General features: G+C 40.8%; 1 protein-coding gene across 7 annotated transcripts in view; it reads right to left on the bottom strand.

Moving 5' to 3' along the window:
- TNFAIP8 (TNF alpha induced protein 8) overlaps nucleotides 1-22,248 on the bottom strand; it is a 107,772-nt gene that overhangs the window by 2,247 nt on the left and 83,277 nt on the right. The window contains exon 2 of one of the 7 annotated variants that reach the window (XR_006739807.1): nucleotides 19,424-19,961. The exons of the other annotated variants lie outside the window; for them this stretch is intronic. The gene's annotated coding sequence lies outside the window, so the exon portion shown is untranslated. Of the gene's footprint in view, nucleotides 1-19,423; nucleotides 19,962-22,248 lie in introns of those variants that run through there. 7 annotated transcript variants of the gene reach the window in all.

The following is a 22,248-nucleotide window of genomic DNA, read 5'->3' as shown; positions in this document are numbered from 1 at the left end:
CTCCACAAATGTCCTCTGGGAAACAGCAAAAAATAATTTAAAGAAACTAATTTAAATGTAAGAGGGACAGATAACAAAGCTATGATATTGAGTAAAATGGCAAAATCATGGAAACAAATCCAAAGGAGAGCCCAGCTTTACAATCTACTTGTAAAAAGTCAAATTTCCCACAACACTGGTCAATACCTACCAGTTTGGCCAACCTAACCACCCTGAATTTCAACTCCCAGAAGCTGAGTATTGGAAAAAAAAATTCATTGAAGAGCTTATAATCACTTGCTATTTTTGATGAACGACCACTGCTCCCTTTACATGTTTTCAGAAAATAACCATACTATATAAGCCAATAATATGTGCTACATGAACAATTTACTCTGAAAAAAACTGAGGCTTAGAGTTTGCCTCTCAAATTATCATAACTTAATTTGAGCTTTAAGGTGCATATTAAATAATTGGATGTGTTAAATATTAATGAGACACTAGTGATGTTCCTTGCTTACAGCCAATCAGTGAATGTTTACAGCCAATGCTCAATAAATGTCTATTTCAAACCAAGTTCAGTTTTTCTCCAATTCCCATCCTCGCACCCCACTCTGTGCATGCAGCTCTACTACAGCTGTGCCTTCTCCCTCTGCCTTGGTCCTCAGAGCTCCTTGGTCCTCAGAGCTGTAGAGCCCAGTGTCTCTGCTCTACCTTTGGTTCAGGAGCAGCTGTTCCCTCCACATATGCCCGTGTACAGGTCTAGGTCTGGGTGTAGGAAAGCACTCATCCAGTAATGAAAGATAAAAGGCTTAAAAAGACAGATTATGAAGAATGAGTCAGGGCATCAATGATATACAAATATTTCTAGTTTGGACAGGCCAGCAACATTAGAAAACTGCTGCTTGTGAATCCAGGCTGGGAGCACGTATCAGGAATGACTTCCTCAATGTGGAACTGCCATGTTGGATTTGAAATTTGAGCCAAAGTAGCTTATGGTATATAGTATAGGCGGATGCAAAGTGGCTCCCTGCGACCAGAACATTATTCCTAAATATGCAGGGCCATACACTGTGAAAGAGCAGCTTGACTGGATTAGAGCTAGTATCCTCAAACAAATGTTAATATTAGAACTTCTGAAAACTGAACTGAAACTGCAGAAGAAGAAATGAAACATGTTTTTGAGAAAGAAAAGGAAAGTGAAAAAGCATGAGAAACAGGCAACTTTGCGAAGGTTTCCAAGCTTTTTAATGCTTTCATCATTTAAGCAAGTAGTCCATTTCTATCCCTATGTTTCGATGGTTTGGTAAAAGAGCATATGGGTTAACTCACACCTAAGACCTGATAACTAAGGAAATGGAAATGGAATCAGCAGTCTTTCAGTGCTCGGGATGACACCCAACCAACTGAGCCATGCTGGCCAGGGCAGCAATTCAAGTATTTTATACCTTCAGCTATGTCGTCAATACTTTGCTTAGAAGTTAATATTACCATCTTAAGACCAGGGACTGTTTTCCATTATTGAACTTATGATATGGACCTCAACAAGTAAATAAACCTGATTTATACAGAAAGGAATAGCCCCAATTTTTCAAATACACAGTAAGTAAATTAGGATTTGAGGTATTTATCCTGTCTAATAAAATAGTAATATTCAAATTGACCAACATTCCAAGACACAAGATGGCTGCCCTTATGTGGACATAAGATGGCCTGCAGGGGAGAGCAGTTGTGGGCAGTTAGGGGTGACCAGGCCAGCAGAGAAGGGCAGTTGGGGGTGACCAGGCTGGCAAGGGAGGGCAGTTGGGAGGGGGGGTACCCAGGACTATAGGGGAGAGCAGTTAAGGGGGATCAGGCCTACAGAGGAGAGCAGTTGGGTGGGGCAGGCCTGCAGTGGAGGACAGTTGGGTGGGGCCAGGCCTGCAGGGGAGGGCAGTTGGGGGCAATCAGACCAGCAGGAAAGGCAGTTAGGGACAATTGGGAAAGCACGAAGTAGTTAGACTGGCAGGGGAGTGGTTAGGGGGTGATCAGGCTGGCAGGCAGAAATAGTTAGGGGCAATCAGGCAAAGGCAGGTGAGCGGTTGGGAGCCAGCATTCCAGGATCAGGTCTAAACGGGCAGTTGGACATTCCTCAAGGAGTCCCAGATTGGAGAGGGTGCAGGCTGGGCTGAGGGACAACCCCCCTCCCCTGCCACCATGCACGAATTTCGTGCACTGGGCCTCTAGTTCTATATACAGTTGAAAGGTTATTCTGCTTTTAACCTATTCAAACACAACACAGTCGCAAACATCCCATCTGGGACTCACTGTAATGCCTATGAGATGGAGTACCGTCATACACGGTGAAATAACTGAGGCTGCAGAGTTTGGCCCTGGATTCCTCTGTGCTCCTCTTTCCAAGGCTGGAGTGCTAGTCTGCCCCTCATCAAATCTAAATTTCCCATCGAGTTTCAAACACAGAGACCAAGCAGAAACTCTGTGGTGCAGCACTTTCACTTCCCACAAGAGAAAGCATAAAAGGCAAGGCTCCTGCCCATTAAGCAAGATAGGTCCTCACTTACTGGTAACCACGTCTGAACCAGGTCGGAAAAGTTGATCTCTGAGGCTCTCACGCTCATCTCAGGAACTTCAAACCCTGCTCTAGAAACACGGCAGTAGCTTCGCACTCGGTTTTGTTCTGCAGTCACCGTTCAGAACGAGAACGAGGCTCTTTCTCCCCCTTTGCAGGGAAGACGCGCCTGTAGCTCATTTATTTTCTCCCGTGAGTGGAGTCTTCTTTGGAGCGAACTGGGGGTTGCGGCTGGGAGTTCTTGGCCAGGATTGTGTGGTCTGTGATCATGAAATGTGATTTTCTTTTCCTAGAAAATTAACCGCCTTTCCTGCTCAGGCTCATCTGTCAGTTCTACATCCTCTACCAGGTCCTGTGGAGGCCTGGTGTATCTCAGGGCTAGTCCTGGACGGTTTTTCTGCTTCGCTCTTCCCTCAGTCCTGTGTGACCTCATCCACTCCCGTGGCTTCAGATGCTCCCATGTGCCAATGACACCCACAGTCATAGCTCAGCTCTGACCTCTTTTCCCAATTCATCTTGCAAATGCATTGAAGGTTTTTCTTTCCCTTGGCTATTTGTCAGGTATCTCAAATGTACCATGTCCCAAACCGAATCCTTGGTTTCCTCCTGCCTCCAAAGCACTCTTCCACTCTGTTACCATCCTAATTAATAGCATCCCTTCCATCCATTTGCTCAAGTTAGAGTCCTGGGAGTCACCCAGCATACATCCTTTCCCTTACCCAGCCCATTATCAAGTTCTTTCTATGCTACCTGCCTCGATTCTCTAAATTCTATCCATTTCCCACCATCTCCACACAGATTAGTCTAGTTTATGCCCCTTTCCAATCTCTTCCCACAAAGTAGCCAGGGTTTTTTTTTTTTTTTTTTTAAATGTAAATTCGAAAATGATGCTTCCCTTAAATTATTTGCTAACCATCATACCTTCTTGTTCCTGAAATTTTCATTTGCCTACATTTAAAAAAATATATATATTTTATTGATTTTTCACAGAGAGGAAGGGAGAGAGATAGAGAGCTAGAAACGTCGATGAGAGAGAAACATCGACCAGCTGCCTCTTGCACACCTCCTACTGGGGATGTGCCCACAACCCAGGTACATGCCCTTGACCGGAATCGAACCTGGTACCTTTCAGTCCGCAGACCGACGCTCTACCACTGAGCCAAACCGGTTTCGGCATCATTTACCTACATTTTTAATGTCTGCCTCTCCTTACCAGAATGTAAGTATTTTTTAAAATCCTCACCCAGGGATATTTTTCCATTGATTTTTAGAGAGAGTGGAAGGGGAAAAAATCAACATGAGAGATACATATCATCAACTGGTTGCCTCTTGCTGGGAGTCGCAGATCGAACCCACACCTGAGATATGTGCCCTTGACCCGGAAGCCCATGGTTCTTTGGTCTGTGGGCCAACACTCTAACCACTGAGCAAAACTGGCCAGGGCAGAATCTAAGCTTTTTGTGTCTTGCTCACTGTGTCCTCCGGGGGCCTAAAGGGTGCCTGGTACATGGCACTTCTGAAAGAAGCAGAACCCATTTCTTCCCTCTTCACTAAACTTAAATACTTCTCCATGAAAACATGCTGAGCTGCAAAATTAGAGTTTTAAATATGTAAGTGGGAGTTTTTGTTTGTTTGCTTTAAAGGGCAATGAAACATATTTGTTCTATCTAGCTAACAATGTGGTTTCCTTCCTCTTGAGAGCACTCAGAGGGTGGTTTCTCTCATAGTCATCCATGTGCTCTCTTCAAGAGGGAAGATTTGTGATGCACCATGAGAAAACAGCAGAGGACAACAATTCAAATACTCAGGGGTTCTGAAGGAGATACAGTAGAGGAAACTTCTACTTCTGATTGGATCTATGATAAAGCATGTAACGGAGGGGTGAGCCAAAGGTATGTCCTGGGGCGTGACCAAGATGTGGATAGATGTTCTCAAGGAGAAAGTGCTGGAAGTATTGATTCAATGTTTTACCTATTAGGATGAATTCACCTGTGTTTTATAATACACATGTACATTGTTGACTAATGAAAAATAAAGCCAAGTGTTACAAGTAAACAAAGGATTATTACTATGTAAAAACTACTTAAGAGTATTTTACATAAACAGCTGTAAATGCTATTTTGCACCTACTTATCTTACTGTCCCTCCCCCCATCCTTGGTAGCTCCTTTCTTGGCTTAATCAAATAGTCCATGTTAGCAATGTTTGCTGAAAAGCAAATTGATATTCAGGGAGTCCTGGCTTCAACACCAACAGTTATAAATCTGGAGATAAACATTACTGGTAAAAATATATTGACCCCTGTATATATTTTACAAAGTACTCAGAAGGTTAAAAAACCACATTTTTACAGCATTAACTAATGAAAAATTAGTTTTATAAAATTAACAAAAATTCCCCATAACCTTGCCCCAACTCAGAAATTGCTAATACAGTGAAGCACTCAAGTCACTTCTTTACAACCTCACCAGCAAATACATAATTTCTTCACCCATCACATTTGTTATATCTGGAGCTTTTATATAGTGACGACAGATGCACATTTATGCCACTGCTAATTCTTGCCTCGTTAAAATTTGATCAAGTAGGCCCAGCATTAGAAAGGATGAAAAAGAAAACAAGTTAGAGAGCATGTCTGGCTGTTGTAGTCTGTTAATAAAAGTTCTTTAAACAGATACATAAAAATCTTATTTCTCTCGCCTCTGAGTCACTCCAAATCTAAATGGGGCTTAACAAAAAAGACAGTTTGGGGAGCAGCAAGTGCCATAAGCAACTGTAAACACTGTCACAAGACGTCAACAGGCTGAGAGTCGACCTGCCTGCATTGGGATTTGGAAATGCTCTAGAGAAGTAAGGGATAGTTGGAATGGCTGGAGAGCCTCCACACCAACAAATCCCAAAGTGGAAATTCAACAGGATAGAGAAGGAACAGCAAACAAAAAGAGAAAGAGAGTGCAGGGGTGGGGGTGGGGGTGGTGGAGGACTACAGTCAGCATAAGCAGCAGAGATTCCAACTGTGAGGAGGCTGCCCGGGGAAGGGTCAAGGCAGCCAGCTGGAGGCAATCTTAGCCAGAGAGAAAAGACAGGTGCCAGGCACCTTAACCCCAAAACTGGCCTTGGGTCACACAGATGCGGCCCTAACACAAAAGAACATAGTCTTGAAATAATTAATACATCTGGGATCCTTAACCTGATATTGAACACACATTTTGGTGTGTATGAATCTTCCTGACCCCAAGTGGTTAAAAACCAATGGTATGCATCATATAGTGACAAGTTCTGTCATTTACTCTGTATGTTATCTACCACTTGCAAAAAGTACATGCTCACTTAAAACATAATTAAAAAGACAAATATAGCCTGGCTGGCATGGCTCAGTGGTTGAGTGTTGACCTATGAATTAGGAGGTCATGGTTCGATTCCTGGTCAGGGCACATGTTTAGGTTGCAGGCTTGATCCCCAGTGTGGGTCCTGCAGGAGGTAGCCAGTCAATGACTCTCTTTCATCATTGGTGTTTCTATCTCTCTCTCCCTCCCTTCCTCTCTGAAATCAACAAAAATTATTTTAAAAAAAAAAGACAAATATAAGGGTAAGTGGTGACTTTAAAATGGGCCAATAAAGAAAAAATACCACTGGGTGGCTTTTCAATGGGATATTAGAACTTGTAATGCACCCGCTTCCAGAGTCTTTTTATTGTTCTTTATTTAGCTATTTGACAACTTTGAGTTGCAGAAAACTGATTAATACACATGCTATTGCCTCCTACTGGCCAAACACCTGTACAGCTATAGACTACTCCCCAATCTGACAATGCTTCTGTACAAACCCTACCTTTTAAAGTGTATATATCTACCTTGCTTAGGACAATTTGTGCTAATAAAAAGCAAGGGTCCTAAAAAGAAAAAAAACAAAACTTGTTTTCTTCAGGCAGGCTCCTCTGACCCCCAATGCCTATCAAAATTATCTTTCGTCTCTGGACTCTTACTTCAGTTACACATAGTCTTTCTCCAGATTGCTGGAGAAATCTTAATGCCGGAACAAGAACCCCGGCAGAGGGGCAACTGATTTCTCCTTTTCTTGTTTGTCTGTGTTGCAATTGGACTTCTCCTTTGAACCTACCATAAGAGCTGACTGATTCATCATTAATTAATGAGGCAAGTAATACCCTTGCATGCACATTTTTTATTGCATAAGAATCATGTGTTTACCTTCTTAAGAACATACCCCTAAACACATATTAACTTTAAAGAAAAACAAGTACAGTATAAGCTTGTTTTCTAGTACACATTTCCTGTGGCAACTAATTCCCCCAGGTTCCTGGAAAAGAAGAGTTTACTTATAAAAGTAAACAAATATCCTGTATCTAATGGTTCCTTGTACTGCCATACTGCTCAGGGATATCACTGAGACTCTGTTTCCCCATCTCTAATATGAGAATAACGATCCCCACCTCTTGGAATTATTCCAAAGGCATGGACCATATAGGATATGTCTCACATAATGCCTGGCACAGAATCTTCTCCACAGATCTGTTTAAAGAACTCAACAAATTAGTCCCAGGCCTGATAGCTCAGTTGGTTAGAGCATTGTCCTGATATGTCAAGGTTGTAGGTTCAATCCCCAGTCAGGGCACATACAAGGAACAACCAATGAATGCATAAATAAGTGGAACAACAAACCAATGTTTCTCTCTCGCTCTCTTCCTTCCTATCAAATCAATCAATAAAAATAAGTAAATAAAACAACTCAACACAGTCAACTTCAAACACATCCTGATGGTCTTCTGTTCTGAATCACATTTGGTCAAAATTATTGAACTTCTTCTGGAAGTAATATGGAGCTGGGAAATGCAAAATGCCAGATGGCTGTGTGAAAACAGAGACCTCCCACAGTTCAGTTAGTTCAGTTATCAAGGAGCTGTATTTCCTCTTCCAGGATGACATTAAAAAAAATCTAATACGTATTAAAACTGTCAGGGAATTTCTTTTTTAAAGGTGGTGAATCTCTTGTTAGTAACAGAGTCAGTAGTACAGGGACTGTGATAGGTAGTGAAACAGGCGATAACAACTAAGTCCAGAGAAAATTGAACAGAACTAAAGGCTACTACAAAAAAAGACAGGAGGAGAAACAGTGTCAACATCCATGCAAAACTGCGCAACAGAAGCAAGATGTAAAGGAAATGAGCCAAAGATAAAGTTGAAGTGAAAATCCACAGCAGCCGACAAGATCACTCCAGTCACATTATCTCACCCAGCGTTTCTGAAGCCTCCCAGGCACCCAAAGGCAGGGCAGGAAGCCAAGTGAGGACAGCGAGCATGGAAATGCAAGGCGTAAGGTCAGGAGTCCTGGGATGTAAACTCGGGTGCAATTTCATTTCTTTGAATCTCAGTTTTCTCATCTGCCAAGTGGAGCATCATTTCAGCTTAAGTGAGATTTAATGAGGTGCAAACACGAGAGCATCCAGCAATGTGCTAGGCTCATGGCCAATGCACATGGGTTTTACTTCCTGACTTACTATCACTTGCAATGGAGGAGCAGGGACTCACACCAAATACTTGCACACACTGTGTTCTTTTGACTCGTTTCTCCATTTATTCCCTATTTATCAAATTTATGGACAAGAGAAATTATACCCTAAAGAAAACACGATGAAGCCTCTCCCTGTGTAATCTCAGACTAATTTCATTGCTTTAATTCTAGAATTTCTCCATGACTTTGCATCTCTTATTCCTTGGCTTAGTTTTGGAATGATCTGAAATTGAAAAATGTCACTTTCTGAATCTCAACTCCTTTGCCTTCATAATAGACCCCCATCTCTGCTCCTATCCTGTCAGTGCTCCAGAAACCTTATGATGCTTTGATTGCTTTCTGCATGGCATAAGCTCTCACAAGAAACCCCTGGTGCCTCCAGATTCACTAATAGCAGGATTGGAGGGGGGAAAAGGTGATATGAAGTGGTATTGTTGGACCCCAGGGAATGTCAGTCTGGGAAATATTAGGACAGAGGTTACAAGAATAGAAATGAATTAATTCTGTGGCTACCCAAAGTCAGAATGGGAGATTTTCAGTCAATGGAGCCTATGGCTAGATAACATATTTTGAACTTTTACTACATTATCCCCAGAACTGCCCAGAATTTGTAGCTATCTTATTGGAGCTTCATAATCACACCAACAGAGAAGTTATTATTATCCTCATTTTATTTTTTAAATTAAATTATTATCTGTGTACATATCTTACCAACCCCCCCTCCCATACATACCCTCCCTCCCCAGAGTTTTGTGTCCATTGATTGTACTTATATTCATGTATACAAGTCCTTCAGTTGATCTATTATCTCCCCTAGATCTCCCTACCATCCCCGCTGTAATTTGACAGTCTGCTTGTTGCTTTATATTATCCTCATTTTATATATAAGGTAACTGATGCCCAGAGAAATTACGTTATTTCTCAAGGGCATAGGTCATTAAATAGAAGAGATGAACTTGAACTCTGATATGTCCAACTGCAAGCTTTTCTCTTAAGAATTTCATTATATTGCCTGGATGGATAGATTTGTTGGTTAAGAGTGTTGTCCAGGTTGTGGTTTGGATCCCCAGTTAGGGCACATACAAAAAGCAACCAATGAATGCATAACAAAATGGAACAACCAATCGAAGTTTTTCTCTTATCTCTCTCTAAAATCAATTTTTAAAAAAGAATTTCATTATACTACATAAGCTTAAGAAAGCAGCTTCTTCTTGAAGGTATAAGAAGACAATAATATTCAACTAAGTCAAGTGAAATAAGAAAAGAAAAGCCAGAGATCACATCTCCCTGAGGAGGAAATGGATTCCATGAGGTAAATCAACCCAGCTGGGCTTAAAATAGTCTGTTTTTCCAGAGCAGTTTTAAAACACTTTAAAATGTAATTTAAAATACAAAAATATGCCTGTTATTCAAAAGGCAGAATGTAAATATATAAAGCGAAAAGTCTCTGTTTCAGCCTTACCACCCACTGTCTAGTTCTGACCCCAAACCCTGCTTCCAGGGGGCAACACTGTTCTTAGAATTTTGGTGCCCTTCCAGAGTCTGTTTTTTTCTGAGCATTGATAAGGGTAACTATGAATAGGTACTGAGCAGTAAGTATTAAAGGCTTGCAGTTCTTAAAAATACAACTTCAATTGATGAGAGACTATAAACTGGAAGTGTCCATAATTCCATGTATGACTCCAACATAAAGTGATGAGTTGCTAGAGGCACCTGGCTATATTATCTCTGTTCCCACCCATGCAATAGCAATGACAGTCCTTCAACAAGTGATGAGAAAGAAGTGAGCGTGAAACACAAGTCTTTATTTAATAGGGAGGGGTGGTGGTGGTGGTGGTAGATATAAGTGCTATGATTAGGGCAATCATAGAGCTTATCCTCTAAATGCGGTACCTTTGAAAAGAGCACTATTAGCAATTAGATGGTGCCAGTAGATCTGTAACTACCCCAGGTATGTAGGTATAAAGACTCTACTTAAGTACTTAAGCACTAAAGACACTCAAACTAAGTAAGAAAGGGTCGAAAGTATTACCCAAATTTTTAGGACCTGAGAAATTTCTTGGGAACCCCACAAGAGCACTAGCTAGCATTCCCCCCAACATTATCAACAAAAACTAGTTCTTCAAGAAGTTAAGTTTTCATTGTTGTTTTTTTTAAAGGAAGTTAAGAGTTTTATGGTGAGGGAATGGAGTGGGATTCTCTCTAGTTACATAAGTTTGGGAAACAATGTATATATACTAAGGTCCCCTTTGAGGTGAACAAAATGCACTAATAATATTAAAGGTCTTGAGCAACAGGCAATAAAGAAACATTTTAACTTCAGTTGCCCAAATTTTCCACAGAGGACCCATGAACCAAATTTCTGGAATAAGATCAGTAATCAACTGACTTAGGCCCTTGCTATTCTTCTGAAATGGAATCACAACCGTCTCATGCACACAGGGGAGGGCAAGACAGGCAGTCAGGCAAAGCTAGGCAAAGGGGCATTGTGAACCCAGGGTTGAGAATCACACTGTTAGGGTCAGAAGCTCAGTCCTCTCACTAAGTGCCCATATCCCTGTGGCAAACTAATTTCTCTGTGCCTCAGTTTCCTCATGTGCAAATGGGGATACCTAAGGTTTTCATGATAATTAAATCAAAAAATTCATATGCAGAGCTTAGAATAGTGCCAGATGTAAAAATAACTGGGTCGATTTTTAGAAACTATTATTATTGTCATTAATACTGCTATCATCATTATGATAGATATTGTAGAGGTTCTGCTTTGGGATGTCACAGTCTTGTCTTGTGAAACTGGAGTGAGGGGAGAAGAGAGTACATTAACCCAAAAACATGAATCATTCAACAAAACCTCTGTTGAGTTTGTGTCAGGTACTGTAGTTTCAAAGATAAATAACACTATCCCTTATCTCCAGACATCAGTGTAACACTGGGAGGGGGTAGGGGGCACATAGCCATGCAAAACGCAAGATGCAATGGGAGCAAAGAGAGGGAATGTTAATTTGCTACATGGAGTGATACTGGGAGGCAAGATTTGACAAAAGGAGACTGACCCAAGAGATCAACCTTGAAGGAAAAAAAAGATTATGCCTCAGAAATAAATGAGATTGCATTTCAGAGCTGACCTATAGAAAGAACTCTTCCTGGCTGGTTAGGGACTAAGAATTCTGTTCAGCTGTGTATCTGTGTGGCACGTACCCAAGGATGCATGTGGGTCCTATGGCTTTCAGAAAAACTCATAAATTATGTATAAGGTTGTCAAGGCCAATGAAAATTCATGACAAAGGCACTGAGTTTCCTGAAGGTATTTGTAGGGAGAGGAAGGACAGAACAGGTATCTGGGGTGGCATTCTGGAGACCTGGGCCATTTACATCAGAAGGGCCTGGAGGCTTCCTAGAAATACAGGTTGCCAGACCCAGGAAATCAGAATCCCCAAGACTGCAGCTTAAGAAGCTGCATTTGTAAGAAACGACTTAGGCGGTTCAGTTGTATGATGAAGTTAGAGGACCCCAGCTCTGAAGGTGTACTTTTAGAAGACTGTACTTCAAATTTTCAAACAGACTATGCTTTTGAGTACACTTTGGTCATGAAGGCATGCTGTGAGTAGACTAGGAACAGATTTGATTCCCTCTCAACATTTTTTCACTAAAATAATAGATGCGAGCTTCAGCACAGAATCCAGAGAAAATGCTTTCAGAACATAACTTAGTATGTTAAAGCCTCCAAGAATTTTAATAATGTATCCAAGAGAATAGAAAAGTTAGTCTCTTTTACATGCAACTTTAATGAAAGTTTAAATTATGGCTAGGCTTCAAATTAAATAAAAATATCCTATAAGCAGTTATACAAAACTGACTTCAGTAAATTGTGCTTTTTCTTTTTTTAATTAAGTGAACCCTTCTTTACTAATTATGCTGTTCCAATATGTTATAATTTCCTTAAAGACTTTTCAACTAAGCTGTGTTTACGCACATATTTTCTCGAGGACAGGAAGCCTCTTCACTGTTGCTAGGATCCAATCTTACCCCAGAATGAAGGTGAAAATCCTCTACACACGTTCCATGCTTTCTGTTTCTCCGCTCCCAAGTTCCCCAGGCCTACCAGAGGCCCTAACCTCTGATGAATATTTATACCCACGTGGTGTTTAGAAAACCAGTAACAGATTTTAAAACGCAGCTGAAGGGCAGTTTGGTTACTGAGCCAGCCCCTAAAAGTGGCCTGGGCAGTCAACATACCCTTTTGGTCTCATCAGGTGGCTCCCGGCCACAGAACAAGGGCAAGCAGACAACAAAATGACAGCTGACATTTGTGTAGAACTCTACAGTTTGCAAAATATTTTCACTTGTGTGAAAGTGTTCATTCTGGCTTGGTCCTCTCATTGCCTAGCCCTGCGGGAGCCAGGTGAGAGAGCTGAGGCTCAGGAATCAAGTGCCTGGTCGAAGGGCATGGAATTAGCGGCAGAGCTAAGGTCATTTCTGCCTACATGGCCGCTCAGTAAGGAAAGTGAGGTGAAGACAGTGTGTTCACTGTTCATGATTTTCCTATCGAATGCCACGATGCTGCTCAGCTGGCTGCAGAATCCCACTTCTTAGAGTCCACCTGCTCCCCACAATAAAGCAACTCCTTGAACAAAAAACAAAACAAAACAAACAAACAAACAAAAACAAAAAACAAAAGAAGGCTCACAGGTCTCACACATCACAGAACAGACACTAAAGAGAAGCTGTGTACCTGTCCTCCCCCTCTTCCTCCCTCTGCCTGAGAAAGGCCTGCTCATCCTATAAGGTTCAGTTTAAATGCCACTTTTTCCAAGATGCTTTTCCAAACCCATGGCTGAATGATTTTTCCAGTTCCAGAGGAATAAATCTTTCCTTTTAAGATGCTTTTCCTGCCATGTGGGGGAGTTAAATTCCTATGGTATCTTACTTGATAATGATTTTGCACAACTAAGGCACCATGTCCATTCAGCTTTGTAGTCTTCAAAGTGTTTAACCTGTGTACTCCAGCTAGCCTGGAGTGAATAAATCCCCGTTCTCTAATCTGCCTCCATGAAACCCATCAAAATGTATTTTTAACTTAATTTTTATCGTTAACACTATTACAAATGTCCCCATAAACCTCCCCTCCTCTTGCCACCTCCACCCAGGTCCCACATCCCTTCTCTCTGGCCACCACCACCCTGTTGTCTATATCTGTGGGTTGTACATATAGGTTCTCTGTGATATTTTTTTTTTTTTTACAGCAATTCATGAAGATGTGTCAGGAAGTCAATTCAATTCCATATATCTAGAGCTTAACAAATGAACTTCTACTCCATGAACAAGAACCTAGCCTTACATGTGGGATGTAAAACACTCTTTGTTTTAAAGGAGCGGAAGCTGGACAAAAGACATGCCTTTTCTTTTTTTTGTCTACTGCTTCTCCCCTGCCCTTTGGCAAAACACACAGAATAACCAGCCACTTTTGTGTGGAGAACTGACCATATTTAGCTAACTCCATCGCTACTACAAGTCTTCTGGAATCACTATTGCAAGTATCCCAAACCCATCTGTTTGAATATTTTGGGAGCAGTAGCCTCTTGGCCTCAGTTTGGGTATTTCTCAAATATGCATCTTGGCACAGCCTCCCAACATTCTTGTCAAAACCTTTCCCCAATAACTGTATTCACATGTTAAGCTAGTCATGCATTTTAGAGCCATGTCAACGTCCTGGAGACTAGGTCCCTATAAAGGTAAGGGGATGGTTAACGGGATCTGCCGGGCTTTAAAGTAAACAATCTCATTCTGAGTATCACAATACACAGAATCTCTGAAACATCCCAGAAAACCCCTCAGCGCCACTGGAGCAGTGCCTCTCCCGCTGGGTACTCTCAATAAGGCACTTCTGTGCCTTTCTAACATTTCCTCCTGGCCCCAATGCTCAGGTAGCTCTGTTTTATTAAGATCGAGTGTTCCTTTCCTGGCTCTGCAGGCATTGGTGTGGGCAACTCCTTCCTTACAGAAATAAGTGGGACTGTATTTCAGAGCTCCTACTGGCTTGTTAGGAATCAGTAATTCTGCCCATCAGTGTAGCTGTACTTCAGAAAAACAAGGGCATGTGTGAGTCCTCCAAATTTTCAAATGATTTAAATTGGTTAGCCAGAGAGATTCTGAGGAGGGTTGTTGCTGGGGGAAGCGGTGGGAAGGTTAAGAGTTAAGAATGATTTGTTTTTATACCACTTGTTATTAGGCCACAGTCTTCAGGAAGCTACATTTGGGCACCTTATTTCTACATGTGCCCATTTTATAAAGATCCTGGGAGAAAGCTGAACTTGGCTTTCCCATACCAGTGGGAGTTCTACCCATAAACAGACTTTTAGCAGACATGCCTTCCCCAATCATTACTTCATTCACTCAACACATTTTCACTGAGCACCTACTGGATGCCAAAGTGCCTGCTCTCAAGAAACCCAAATTCTAGCAGAGAAAGATCTAAAACATAAACAAACATGTAAAAAAAAAAATCAAAAAAAAATCAAGTAGTGGCAGGAGCTAAAAATAAAATAAAATAAAATAAAAATTTAGGTGTGTGTGTGTGAAAGAGTAGAAGAGGATGGCAGGGGCGGGGCTTTGCTGTTTTATCCAGAGTAGGGGAGGAAGGCCTTTCTGAAAAGAAGACATTTCAGCAGAGATGTTTAGGGGAAAAGGAAGAACCATGTTGGGTGAAATCCTACCCATCCCTTCATAGTCCTTCAATGAAGCCTTTATTGACTAATCAGTCAGAAACGTTTTGTCCTCTCTCTAACTCCTACTGCAAACTGCTTGATATCATATTTATTTGTTTCCATTTTCCCTAAAAGTAAAATTCTTGGAATGGATTACAGTTTATTCTTTCTTTCTTTCCACAATAAATGTTCAATTAATCTTTATCCGCTGGTTTAAAAATATTCACAGGTCCTTTTGAGGATGCAGAAAGATAAGGGGGTAGAGGCATGGGGAATGCGTTATAATTTTTATAAAACACAAGCAAAATAAGATACTATGAACTACATTACTATTAATTATCATATCTCAAATTCTCTTACCTAAGCTCTGAATATTCCAGTGCAATCCTTTGAAAAATGTTTATTCTAAGTGAGTCAATTCATAACTAAAAATAGGCATCAAAAATCTTATTTTGATAACATTTGGAATTGGGAAGAATTACTGTATAACCCATACTCTGGAGAAATAATAAGGTAATTTTGTTCCTAAAATAGATGTTGCTTTTTTAAGATTAAAAAGGGCATGTTTATTTTTTTTTAATTGATTTGAGAGAAGAATGGGGAGAGTGGGAGGGAGAGTGAAACATCAATTTGCTGTTTCACTTACTTATGCATTCCCTGGTTGATTCCTGTATGTGCCCACAACAGGGATTAAATCTGCAACCTTGGTGTTTCAGGATTATGCTCTAACCAATTTACCTAATGTCCAGGGCAAAAAAAGGGCATATTTAAAAGAATTAAATAAAAATTGGAAACTTAAAAAGGCATAAGTTCTGCCTTTCTTTGCTAGCTTGTTAAGAAAGCAAAAGTTAAAGATTAAGTTGGGATATAATGTAAGAGTCATTGAAATTGGCTAACAAATTAAATTTAGAATTAAAAAATAAGGAAGTCTCCAAGAACCATAAAGACAAATAGTTTGTTAAAATAATTGTAGCCCTTTGGTGTTGATGACACATACATGATATATTAAACTAATTTTTCAGTTAAAGAAAATAACTAAAAAGTCCATTATAGTCATTCTCTTGTAAGAACTAAAAAAAAAACCCACGTTTCCCTAAATATATTAACTTGCTGTCTTAGAGACGGATGACTTCCCTAATGGTAGATATTTGGGTAAAGTAAACTTTGGCAAATAACATAACGGATCAATTTAACGACTAGTTGCCAAATAGCAACAAAATAAATCACTTCTCTAAACCCCTGTGACAGCCCCCACCTTTTAGTACCTTTGTATTTTCACCCACTCCTTCAGCATTCCAGAATGAATTAAAGCCACCATTCCACCTCTCCGTTTCTATCACCAGTCCTACCTTTGGAGATGGAAGAAGCCATGCGGACCCCAGAGGCCCAAAGGTTAACTCAGGGTCACATGTGACCCCCATTAATTCCTCCTGGTCCTGGTCCTCTGTGAAAGGTGCTTTATGTTGGGATTATCAAAATTACAAGCAGTACTTCGTCCATCTAAAACAGAGCTGACCAACTTTTGGCTGGTAATGCTTTTTCTGTTTTAAATTTAGATAAAATTCATATAACATAGGGTTCACCATTGTAACCATTTAAAAAGTGTACACTTCGATAGTTTTTATTATATGCACAATGTCATGCACCACCACCATCGAACTTCAGAACATTCTTATCACCTCAAAAAGGGAGCCTCATAATACAGGAGTGTGTGTGTGTGTGTGTGTGTGTGTGTGTGTGTGTGTGTGTAAAAGTTGGGAGCAGTGACATAAAAATTCACATTTCCAGTTTTTCTAGAAAAATGACCTGGCAACTCCGGAAGGGATGGTGGAGAGAGATGGCCTACCTGGAAACATGCCTATAGCTGCCAGGAGACTACCCAAGGCATAAGCTTTAGCCACCCCTGCCTTACATGATCAGAGATCAGAGGCTAGAACATTCTGAATCACTTCTCAGAGAGCCCTGGGTGTGACTCCATAGGCTAAGGCCCTCCCTCTGTTCCCCTGGCTGCCGATCAAGGCAAGCCAGACCGCTTCCCACCTCTGACTCTCCAGCAGATCTCTTGGCTTCTGCCAACTTCTTGCTTCTTCTATTTTTTTAAAAATATATTTTTATTAATTTCAGAAAGGAAGGGAAAGGGGAAGAGAGCTTAAAACATCAATGATGAAAGAGAATTACTGATCAGCTGCCTCCTGGATGCCCCTTACTGGGGATCACTCCCGAAACCTGGGAATTGAACTGGGACCTCCTAGTTGATAGGTCAGTGCTCAACCACTGAGCCAACTTCTTAATTTACCTTTCTCTCAAAATGCTTTGCATTTTTTACCCCAGGATCTTTGCTGAGATCTCTCTCTACCCAAAAAGCCATCCTCTCTCTACCTGAGCAACATCCTAATTCCTTGTCCTTTCTGCACCACTGTCATGACTTACTTGCCTTTGTTGTCTACTCACTACCTATATTTTATTTTCTTATGGTTACTTTATATGTTTTAAGTTTATTTTAAAAGGAAACTAGATCCTGTATATGAATGGCAACTGATACTACTCCCCTAAATATATCATAATAAAAATCATTTTTAAATTTTTAAATGATTAAAATCAATTCAATAAGAAAAGAAAAAATCCCCAATACTATTTATTTCTAGTCAGATATTGTTGCCTGCCCAAGGCCTTGCCCCATGTCTACCTGCATGGCACACAAGGTGAGTCAGTGTAAGGTGGGGAAAGCCATTCAGCCGCAAACAGACATTCTTCGCGAATGATACAAAGCATTCCAAAGGAACCAAAAAGGTTTCTAGTTATGTGATTGCAGGTGATTTAACACTAGGCTTGGGGCCTCCTAGATTGTTTACAGTACCACCACCAATCGCCCACCTGCTGCAGGCCCCTGCCCTCCAAAGCTTTCTGCCAGTGCCATCCACCTCAGCAGTTTTACCTCCAGTATCTCACGGACCTTCCTGAGCCCCTCTCAGCGGTGCTTCCCTTGCGTGTCCGTCCGTCCTTTCTCATCTGCTATCTCCTCCAGAATGAGAACGGCAGGGCAGAGCCGGTCTCCACACTGCACGCCCTTCTAGGTGGAGGTTCCACACGGCCTTACACCTGCTCAGATTCCGGGCGCACACCTGTCTTGATTTCCCTCGTGAGGAGTTTTGAAGTGACTTTTAAAAATTCCAAACCAGTTTCTAAACGAACTGGAGCATGTCCCAGTAGTTCTTAAAGAGTAGATACAGTGGTCAACATGGTAAAAAGCACAGGGGTAAGTATCTGAATCTCTGTGCTCTTTCTTAGATTTGGGGTGTTATACAGCAATGGATATAATGGCAACAATAATTATTACTGGGGAGTCATTCTTGGGGTGCTAAGAGCTACCCTATTTAGGGCAGTTTTTGTTTTAAAGGGAAGGAAGTGTGCCTAGCAGGCTGGTAAGGGCGGGGGAGGGGAAAGGGGGTGTCACAGTGTCTAGGTTCTGTTTCTGGGGTGGACAGAGGGGCTGAGTACTTTCTATGATAAATCCAAATGTCATTATGCCTAGGAAGAATCAGTTCATACTATCAGGGTCAATTTGGTTAAGAGACATAGGACAAAGATCTCCGTAAGTAAATAAGAACAGTATTAACATTTTTTATAAAACACTAGAGGCCCTATGCATGAAGATTTGTGCAAGAATAGGCCTTCCTTCCCCTGGCTGCCAGCACCAGCTTTCCTCCTGCACCTGGGACCTGGGATGCTTTGCTCCTGCCACTGCCAAGCTGCTTCACTCCAGCCGCTGCCACCACCCATCAGGGGTATGCTCTGAGCCACGCCCACACCCCTGGTGTGTGTCTGCTGGGGTTGGGGGTGGCACGCAGTCCCCTCCCACCTATCTGCGCAAGCTGCTCCTCCTGACCAGTTGTGATGCCTGGCTAATTTGCATATTACGTGTTTATATATTCAGATCAGGAGGTGATTTATGATGGTCCTTTTAAGGGTTCTGGACTCATTTTCTGAAAGGCTGGTGGCCTTATAAGATCTAAACACACAGTTCCCTGATGCTCATTTCATAAGATCATGAATATAATTTTACTGAGTCAAATGATTAGTACAATTTATAGACATACATCTTTGTTCCTGAGAAATATTACTAATGACCTGAAGTGGACATTTTATATTAAGTTATTGCTAAATAACAGAACCTCCAATTAAAACAATGTTTCTAGGATAAAGACAACCCACTTTATTGAAATTTTCTTCTTCCTATGATTTTGAATGTTCTCATTGCTGCAAAAGGCAGAAGATACCTACGAAAAAGAATATTGAACTTCTCTCTAAAATGCAAACCAATGTATAAGTTATATATGCTTAAGAAAAGTAAAAAAATCTATCCTAAAGGAACAGTCCCCCCTCCCCTTGAACTAAACTCTTGTTAATTTTGCATTTATGCCATTTAGTCTACTCCTGCTTTGAAAAGGATGGTGAGAGGAGTTAATGGCTGTGCCAAAAAGAAGGGTTTATCTTCCTCCATTTTCAGCACAATCATCGTTAATGCCATTTGCTGATGCTGGAATGAAGGAAACAGATGCTACTGTTGGACATGAAATGTCATCGCATACAGTATTTTTAAGCTGTCAGCTGTACAGTTAGTCTTTATATAGGCAAAGGGCAAGTGCTTCTCTGTACCTTTATTTCCCTGAAACATACAAATACACAAATGCCAGAACTCCACCCACATTCCAGTGCAGGGCACAGTCTACAGCAAATACCCCGAAAGAATTCTGTCATATTTCCCCTGTTGATAAATAAAAATGAAGTCTTTTTTCACTACAACCTACAGAATTAAATAAAACCACATACCATACTTATACCATACTACCCCAGCCAAAATTTAGAAACTGTTGAAATGAATGTTGAGATCCTAGCCAACATCAGAAGGAACTTAATTCTTGAATAGCAAATGTCTCACATCATTTTTCTTCCATTACATTGGTATTATCACAAAATAGCACAATCTCAGATACAGGCGCACAGAAAAGGAAACTGTAGAATTCTTGGATTAAGAGACTAGCTTCCAAATGTAGGCCTTAACAATATCACAGCTCTCCAAGGTTTTAATGGCACCTAATAAAGTATCAAGGGGTCAGGAGTTGGGTCACCTTTTCTTGAGCTGACTTATGGCTCATTGCATTCTGATGGAGGGTGAAGAATCTGAGAGATTTTAACATATGTATTTTTGAATCATTAGGGATAGCTGAGAAGATGCCTAGAACTCTGGCTGGAGGCTGGTGTTGGGTCAGTGGAAGTCTTAGTAACAGCTATTCCTTTGTCTCTGGGCTCCATGCAACACAGTGGCCCAAGCCTAGAAAAGCCAACACACTGGGCCCTTCTGGTCTTAGAGACAAGATTTTCTTTTCACAGTTGAGATCATTTTGACCAGGAGCTGATTTTGTCACCCATTATTTGATTGAACTTCAGGGCATGCATGTTCGTGGTTAAAGAGGGTTGAGGCCTTTATTTTGCTGTCATAGTCCGCATAAAGACCATTTCTCATCTTCTAGGTATAAACTAACAAATGAGTGCTAGTATTTTAGTTGTTAAAAGTATTACATGGGGTTTGTAGGCCTCCTTTACTTGGCCTAAAGAGTTTTAGATTTGAATTCATCCACTGTATCTCTGTTTCCAAATCAAGTAACAGCTTTCTTTTCTCTAATCTTACTCCTAAAAATTGCTTTTCATTTTAAACCAGACTTAATGGTAATTGAGTTGATCTATGCCCCAATGGCTGGAACTCAGGAAGATGTATAATTCCAATGAATTGAAACAGAGAAATGCTTTTGTGGGGAAACAAACAAAAAAAATAGTAGAGGAAAAAGCAGGTATTTCAAACACAAGGGTCACACCTAAAACATTCCTTTTCCCATTGCTCCACAAGATGTTCTAGAGGTGTTTTGATAATAAAGCAAGCCTGATCCAAATTTAAAAGACAACTCTCAATGGGAAGACCTGGTCTGGTTAAAACCTTTCCATGGATCTGTGCTAAGCTTAGGCCTACCCACTGTGATTCAAAATACTGTTAGGAGCCTAGTCAGCGTGGCCCAGTGGTTGAGCATCAACTTATAAACCAGGAGGTCATGGTTTGATTGTCAGGGCACATGCCCAGGTTGTAGGCTCAATCTCCAATGGAGGGCATGCAGAAGGCAACCAATCAATGATTCTCTTTCATCATGGATGCTTCTATCTCTCTCTTCCTCTCCCTTCTCTTCTGAAATCAATAAAAATATATTAAAAAACAACAATAACACTGGCTCGGAGACTGAATATCACCCAGCCTCCAAAGGAATGAGCAAGAAGGTCCTACTGGGAAATGCCTTTGATATGCACAGTATATTCTGAATGTCCATCATGATTTTAGTTTTAGCTGACTGCTGGCACCATGGATGGTACAACCACCTAGTGTATACAATGCCCTCCTGTATCTAAAAAACAGACAGCCAGGCCAGATGATGGATCATCATCAATCAATCTTTGGATGATCCACGAATCTTATGAAAGCAGCAAAGATTTTAATTCTGTAAAATATTTAACCCTCTGGATCATATTTCTATCTTCACACTTCATTGGTTATGAAGCATTTTCTGTTTCCCTACAATGTGCCCATCGTCATAAAACCTACAAGAGTCTTGATCACTGCAAAAGTAGAGGAGATTAACATTTTAGATCAGGGAATCATTTCATTCATGAAAGTTTGGCTTGTTTGAGCAGTTCTCTCCCATGGCAGCATCCTGCGGGAACAGGCAGAGGGTATACGGGGCACAGGATTCTGTATTTTCAAAAGAACAGATTTTAATTAAGCTCTAACCCAATGCACAGCAGAGCCTGTTCTATTCTGTTCTGCCTGGGTCTTGAAAACAAGAGGGGACCATGAGCAGCACAGAACAAGCATTTCAGAGCCAAAGGTCACGTTCAAGCCAAGTATAGCAACCAATCCTGCTCTTTATAAATTTATGATTTATTTCTAAAATTTGCAAAGGAAGTCTAGTTGTTCCAAAAAAATCAGTAATAGATTTACCCTAACCCAAACTAAAAATATTTGCATGCATTTTGTATTTTAAATTATCCTCCCATGGCACAATTCCACATTTGAAAACATAAAATAAAAGCTCAGCGACTAACACTTGCACAGAGTTAAAGATTTAGAAGGGAAACCCCTTTTTACTGTTGTTAGAGACATTCTCATCTAATAAGTGCTGTGTCAACTTTAGCATTTCCACAAAATGTGGTGTTAAGACTTCTTAAATTCCTAAGACCTCCCCCTGGCCCCCCAAAAAAGCTGCTTAGAATAAGAAAGACAAGGGGAAAAACATTTTTACTAAGGCACAGAAAATTGCATTTTTTAGGAAGTTGGCAAGAAAATACGAAATTATCTTTTTAGGAAGCTGGCAAGAAAATATGAAATTATCTTTATCATCCAGAAACAATAGGTATAGGCAATAAG

The sequence above is a fragment of the Pipistrellus kuhlii genome, unplaced genomic scaffold (assembly GCF_014108245.1).
Source record: "Pipistrellus kuhlii isolate mPipKuh1 unplaced genomic scaffold, mPipKuh1.p scaffold_m20_p_4, whole genome shotgun sequence".
Lineage (NCBI taxonomy): Eukaryota > Metazoa > Chordata > Mammalia > Chiroptera > Vespertilionidae > Pipistrellus > Pipistrellus kuhlii.
Note: the sequence above shows the minus strand (reverse complement) of the source record. Positions and strands in the feature narration are given on the sequence as shown.